General features: G+C 57.6%; 1 long non-coding RNA gene across 1 annotated transcript in view; it reads right to left on the bottom strand.

Moving 5' to 3' along the window:
• Positions 1 to 2,419: 2,419 nt before the first annotated feature.
• Positions 2,420 to 6,981, bottom strand: part of LOC113948514 — an 18,403-nt gene continuing 13,841 nt past the window's right edge. Inside the window, exons 2-3 of the long non-coding RNA XR_003528174.1 lie at positions 4,817 to 4,825; positions 2,420 to 2,578 (exon numbers count right to left, since the gene is read on the bottom strand). This is a non-coding gene — a long non-coding RNA (uncharacterized LOC113948514). The remainder of the gene's footprint in view (positions 2,579 to 4,816; positions 4,826 to 6,981) is intronic.

Consider the following 6,981-nt stretch of genomic DNA (forward strand, 5'->3'; position numbering starts at 1 on the left):
CCCTTGAGACACAAGGGGTCCAGCAGCCTGGGAAAGGATGGGGAGTGCTCACAGACCCTGCCTGGCCCTCGAGTCCAAGGAACTGAGGCTTTTCTAGGTCCAACTCCCTTCCCTGACCGTCAAAAAGACCTGGCAAAGGGGCAGTGCTGATCCCCTGGGCAGCCCTGAACTCACTTGAGAGACCTGAAAAGCCCATGGGGAAGGGGGAAATAGCAGGGGACAAAAGGGAAATAGGAGAGACTACATTTATATGTGTATATCCTCCTATAAAACAAGTTCCAGCTACTTGTCAGGCCGGAAAAAGAGCTTTTCATGGAGCAGTGGATGGGGTCCACAGAAATGATGCACACGAATGAAGGGAAGGGGCCCCTCCGGCATCCCCCCGGCCGTGGGGTGCCTGGGGACACAAGCAGAGCCTGGTCCCAGCTGCAGCGGGGTCTCAGCCAGGAACCGGGGATGGTGCTGGGCACGGGGAGGGCAGGAGGCTGAGCCGGGGAGCGTGCATGCATTAGCGGGTAAAAATAGCTCTTGTTGTGGAGCAGCAGTGTCACGGCTGCCTGCCAAGCTGGGAGGGAGCACCAGGCGCCTCCCGAGACCTCAGAGGAGGAATCTGGTGAGGAAGGGGAAGGTGGTTTAAAGGGAGGGTGGGGTTTGTGCCCGTGGTGCTGAGCAGAAAGTCAGGGCATGTGGGAGGATCCTGTTGGACACCGCCCCCCAAAATCCCGGGCTGGGGCCAGCCCAGCGCCCAGAGAATAACCGAGCAGTGAGAATTCCTCTCCAGTGTCCCCTTAAGCCAGATAGAGAGGAAATTTTTTTCCGACGAGGCTGATGAGACACGGGACCAGGTTGCCCAGAAAAGATGTGGATGCCCCATTGTTGGGACATCAAGGCCAGGCTGGGTGGGACTTTGAGCAACATGATCTAGTGGAAGGGTCCCTGCCCACGGCAGGGGGGTTGGACTGGATGTTTTTTGAGGTCTTTCCCAACCCAAAGCACTCTGTGACTCTGATAACCAACGGGCTGAGCAGGCAGTGGCCAGGCCAGGGGCAGCGTGTCCCCTGTCCCCCATGGGGGCTGGCCTGGGGCTTTGAGGCACAAAGCCGTGCCTGGGGAGATGAGCCAGAGGGTCACCCCCGTCCCTCATTTCTCTAGTTGGTGCCACCAGTTTTGCAGCAGCTGCAGGTGCTCCAATTTGTGAGCTGAGTGGGGGGTTCTCAGCTGGTGGCAAAGCCCCAACGAGCTCCTCCAGGTCCCCGCAGGGGTTTGTGCCCCAGCTGGATGGGTGGGTTGGGGCAGAAGGTGCCCCAGCGCTGAGGGTCGGTGGCTCCGGCCACCCCCAGCCCACGGCAGCCCCCGCTGGCTGCAGAGCGGCTCTTTGCTGGCATCTGCTGACAGCCTGAGATCCTGCAGCTGCTGTTTCCATGGAGCGACACCGAAACTCGGCGGAGAGATGGTCCTCGCCACACTCGTGGGAAGGAGGACCCTGGGCTGATGGGTCCATCACCCAACCATGTGCCAGGAGAGTCCCGCATGGATATGGCCCTTGCAGGGAAGGTGAAGCCCCACAGAAGGATGCACTTAAAAACCTGATGCTGAAGGTGGCCTTCCAGCTAGAAGAGGGAAAACACCCCTCAGGGCTCAAACCCAGACTTTTCCCAGGACACAAAGCTCTTCCCATCCCTCCCGTGCCTCTGCACTGTGCTCAGGCAGAAGGCCTTTCCTGTAGCATCCCCTGAGCCAGGGAACAAAATCACATCCACCAAGGTCTCCTGGTGTTCCAGACAACCTCACAGAATCATAAATCACAGAATGAGTTGGGTTGCAAGGGACCTTAAAGCTCATCTCATCTCATCCCACCCCCTGCCATGGGCAGGGACACCTTCCACTAGCCCAGGTTGCTCCAAGGCCCAACCTGGCCTTTGACCCTTCCAGGGATGGGGCAGCCACAGCCTCGGTGGTGTCACATTGACAGGCCATTGGAGAGAGATGGCAGCAGTGCAGAGAAGTGACATTTCTCAAAGCTCTATCTGTTGAGTTACAAAAAGCCCAGGGGAGCTGTGACTGATGGGAGCTGCAGGGCCCTGCACCAGGGAGCTGCCTTTTCCCGTGGGCGTCCTGGTGGGATGGTGGAGCCAGGAGGAAACAGGGCTTTGCTGGTGTGCAGCATTTGGTGGGCTCAGGGGCACTGAAAGAGGGGTGTGGGGTCACTGTCTGCACGGCCACATCCAGAAGCTCCCTCCATGAATGGGGCTGCATTGGACAAGGATAATTTGAAGGGCCTTGGTTTGAAGCCGTGTGAGGACACTGAGGGCACTTGGTGTGTTCAGCTGGAGAAGAGGAGACTGAGGGGAGACCTCAGTGCAGTTCCACCTTCCTGGGGAGTGGCAGAGGAGGGGCAGGGACTGAGTGAGGACTGGGCTTTAATGTGGGACAACTTTTGCCTTTCCAAAGTTATTTTAGCTCCAGGGTGCTGCTTTTTTCCCATCCCATCTCTTGTTCTTGGATAAAATAATCCTTCCCTGATAACACATGATCTGCCATGCAGTAGCATAAGCATTTTCCCACTGTGAGAGCCCAGCTGATTGTGGTTATCTTACAGGGATCTGGAAAGAGAAGAGCCTTCATGAGAGGGGAAAAACTTTGTAGGGACTAATTATGCCCCAAAGCAAACAGAAAGTGCTCTCAAAGGACTCAGAGATTCCAGTGATTTTAAAGCCAGATAATGCCATTTCACTACATTTCCTTCATAGTAAAGGATTAATCAATTTTTTTAAATACATTTTGCATATCTAAATCTAGTATTATCTAGATTAAAACCTATCTAGATTAAAATAGATCTAGATTTAAACCTATTTAGACAGGAAAAGCTATTTTATTTCCCTTCCATCCCATCTCTTGCAGGGTTTCATGGGGCTCAGTCCTTCAGGCAAGGGTTGGTGCCATCCCCCTCCATAAATTCCCGAGGGAGACTGAGCAGAGCAGACCTTCCCTGGTGCTGAGGGTTAAGGACTGTCAGGGCAACCAGCAGCCTGAGATGCTGCCTGGATCCCCACAGTTTGGGAATGTTGTCCCAAACAACATTGAGCTCTCAAAGTCTTTTACTTTGCTTCAGAAGGGATCAATCTAATTAACACAAGTAACAAAGCTGCTCACAGCGCTCTATAAATAGGCTGGTGGGTTCTGACACAGCTCCTGGCTATGCCAAGAAATGAGACTAATAATAGCTGCTTAACGATGAAGTTCAGGGGGCTGGAGAGATTAGGCAGAGAAAATGCTGGGATAGGCTCAACCCTGCCATGGAAATCAGCTGGGGAAGCATGGAATCATAGACTCCTGGAGTGCTTTGGGTCGGAAGGGACCTTAAAAATCATCCAGTTCCAACCCCTGCCATGGGCAGGGACACCTTCCACCAGCCCAGGTTGCTCCAAGCCCCGTCCAACCTGGCCTTGGACACTTCCAGGGATGGGGCAGCCACAGCTTCTCTGGACAACATGTGCCAGGGCCTCCCCACCCTCTGCAGCATCCAAACAGGAGGCCAAGTAAGTGCTGCTGGAGGGAACATCTCAGCCTGGGGGGCATGGAGCCCACCAGTGCCACACTGGCAGGTCCTGCTCCTGAAGACAGTTTGGGGACTATGGAGCCAAGCGATGCTTTTTCCAGCTAAAAAGCAGAGATTTCTCCCAGAGCCGTGGTCAGGGCCCTGGCAGCACCCCCAGTCCTCCACCTCAGCCCCTCATGCTCCCCAGCCCCTTCCCCTCCCACCGCTCCTGCTGCCAGGGAGAAATTCCCAGCTGGGCTTTTGTCACCGACGTACTCGTGTTTCTGCAGGAAGTTTCTATTTCTGTGAATAGCAATTTTTCAAGCAGCTCCTCCCCCGCCTGCTCCCCATCGGCAGGAGCCCTGACGAACGCCGCTGGCATGCCTGGAAGCTGCGATTCACTCCTGCGTGCCAGCCCCGGACAGAGCCTCCGTCCCCCGCCCTCCCATCCCACAGCCCGTCCTGCAGCTCCACGTCATGGGAATTACGCTCACGGTGTCTTGCAGAGAGTCAAATGGAGCCGGGACCGCTCCATGTGCCGCGCTCCCGGTGCTCACCGTGTGCCCTGGGACAGGAAGGGGCTCCGAAGAGGGGAAGGAGCCTGGGAGAGCCAAGCATGCTTAAAGTCCCCAAAACAGCTTGGGGGAGCACCAGGACCCCCAGGAACGTCCTGGCACGTCCAAATGGCCACGGTTCTCACAGACCCAGCTGTGCAGAGGAGCCAGCAGATGATTTTTGTCTTTGATAAAACCCAAGCCCTCCCAGTGCTGGAGCCAAGTTCCCCAGTACTGTACCAGTCTCCAGCCCTATTGCTGCCCTCCTGATGTACCCCCTGCTCAGGGTGAGCCTCCCAGTTTGGGACCAGGGACTTTAAGGTCACTTTGTACCCACTGTTTCCATTAGAAGACACCACCTGCAATACTTGCCTTGGATCTCCATCCAGCATAATTAATGGATGCAATTGTCATAGGAATATTAATTGCTGAAGAAGGGGGGTGCAGGGGGACCAGGGCAGAAGCAGTGGCTGTGGGATGAGCTCTCTACTGGGGATCACTGCCCATCTTCCTCACTGCACCCACGGGGTGTGGCTTTTTCTCCGAGGGAGGTGAAGTCAGAGCGCTGTGTGCTGGCTCCAAGGCCCATGGTGATTTCTCCATCCCAGTAGTGGGACAGGGAAAGGCACTGGCACCATCTGGATGGCTTCCATGAGTCCAGGCCATGCTTCTCAGCATCTGTGCTGCCGGGCACAGAGCTGAAATGAAAGGAAACAACCCGAACGGTGCTGTTCTGCTGCACTAAAAGCAATATTTAGCATTCCCACTGCTGTTTCAGATGGGAATGTGGCCTTAGAGGCTGGAATTATCAAAAGCAGCCCTGGGAAGGAAAAACAGCTGGACAAACTGCTGACTACAGCTGCCTGGCTGGCAAATAAAGTGAGTGTTCCCAGAGCGAGTGGCACAGGGGGAATGAGCTGTCTGCGCTCAAGGACTGACTGACCAAATTCCCCTTGTTGTACACGAACCCAGTGGCACAAGCAGCCAGAGCAGGGCTGGAGAGTCCTGCTGGGTTGTGCAGTGGGTGAGATCCCAGGGGAATGTCTCTGAGGTGCTGTAGAACTGCTTGCTACAGCGAGCAGCATCGCACTTGAGCCAAACCCTGGACCTTTTAGCAGAAAGAAAATCAGGAATATGTGAACCGTCTGTTTTGTAAAGAAATAACCTTCAGGGCTTCCTCTGCTGCAACCTCAAGAAATTCCACAGCTGCTGCTGCGTGGGAGGGAGCCTGGGGAGCATTTTTCCCCTCTGCATGAGGCTGATGCTCAGGGCTGGCTGCAGACCCCGGCTGGGAAGGGCTGTGTGGAGCAGCACACGCTGCAGCTCCCCTGCCTCCTGCACCCAGAGCCCCTCACTCTGTCCCCTTCCCAGTCTGCCATAAATGTTCCTGAGTTCTTACAAATCCTTGTGTTTTCCAGAGGGTCTGAGACCTCAGTAGCCCCATCCTAGAGGTCTCTGGAGCTGCTTGAAGCACTCTGCAAGGGGCAGAGGGGATGTGCCAAGAGGCATTTGCTGCTCCTGGATGTTATTTACTACTCCTAATTAATGCAGAAAAAATGCAGGACTGCCAAGGGAGTAAAAATATTCCTGTTTTCAAGATCCTGGACAAGGAAAGGAAAAGCAATGCAGGCTCTTCTGAATGTCTGCAGGCACCATCTCCCTGTGCCTGGCTCCTGTTTAACACCCACTGGGACTCTTGGAAGGTTCCTGCCCTGGCTGTGGCTGCTGAGGACACATGAAGGGCTGAGCCACAGCCCCTGCCTGGCTCCTGCTGCTCCTCCTGTGACACAGCCCAGCATGGAGACCCCCAGCACAGAGACCCGGGGACCCCCAGAACATCCAGGGCCAGAGGTGGGACAACAACAGGGCACTGGGGGCCTGTGTCTCTCTCTGTGTCCCGTTCTGGGCCAGAGCAGGGAGCACTGGGAAGCACTGGGGAGTACTGGGGCTCTGTGTCAGGCCAGAACAAGGAGCACTGGGGAGCCGTGCCCCTCCTGGTGCCTCGTCCCACACTGGAGTGGGGAAAACCAGGCCCTGCCAGTGCCCCATCCCAGGATGGAGCAGTGGGGCCCTGGTGTCCTGGTGTCTCCCCATGCCCCATCCCGTCCAGAGCAAGGAGCACTGGAGAGCTGTGTCTTTCCTGTTGCCCCATCCCAAGCTGGAATGGGGAGCACTGGATCCCTCCCAGTGCTCTGTCCCAGGATGGAGAGGGGAGCACCGGGGGGTTGTGTCCCTCTCAGGCAGGAATGGGGAGCACTGGTGAGAACCATGTCCCTCCTGGTGCCCTCCCATCCGGGCTGGAGCAGGGAGTGCTGTGGAGTGTCGAGGAGCACTGGTGTCCTCCCCAGTGCCCTGTCCCGGGATGGAGTGAGGAGCACCAGTGAGCCGTGCCCCTTCCCGACGCTGCGTCCCAGGGTGGAGCAGGGAGCACAGAGGAGCCGTGCCTGTTCCCGGTGCCCCGTCCCGGGATGGAGCAGGGAGCACTGGGGAGCACCCCGGTGTCCCGTCCCAGGGCGGAACGGGAACGGGCTGGGGTCCCGGTCCCTCCCAGTGCCCCGTGGTGTTCTGGAGCGGGGCGGAGCGGGGTGTGAGCCGGGCGGTGCAGGGTGTGCGGGGCAGTACGGGGTGTGAGCAGAGCGGTGCGGGGTGTGCGGGGTGTGTGGCGGTGCGAGGTGTGAGCGGGGCGGTGCGGGGCGGTGCAGGGTGTGCGGGGCGGTGCAGGGTGTGAGCGGGGCGGTGCAGGGTGTGAGCGGGGCGGTGCAGGGTGTGTGCGGGGCGGTGCAGGGTGTGAGCGGGGCGGTGCAGGGTGTGCGGGGCGGTGCAGGGTGTGCGGGGCGGTGCAGGGTGTGAGCGGGGCGGTGCAGGGTGAGCGGGGCGGTGCAGGGTGTG

This window comes from Corapipo altera, unplaced genomic scaffold (genome assembly GCF_003945725.1).
Source record: "Corapipo altera isolate COAL_440 unplaced genomic scaffold, ASM394572v1 64, whole genome shotgun sequence".
NCBI lineage: Eukaryota > Metazoa > Chordata > Aves > Passeriformes > Pipridae > Corapipo > Corapipo altera.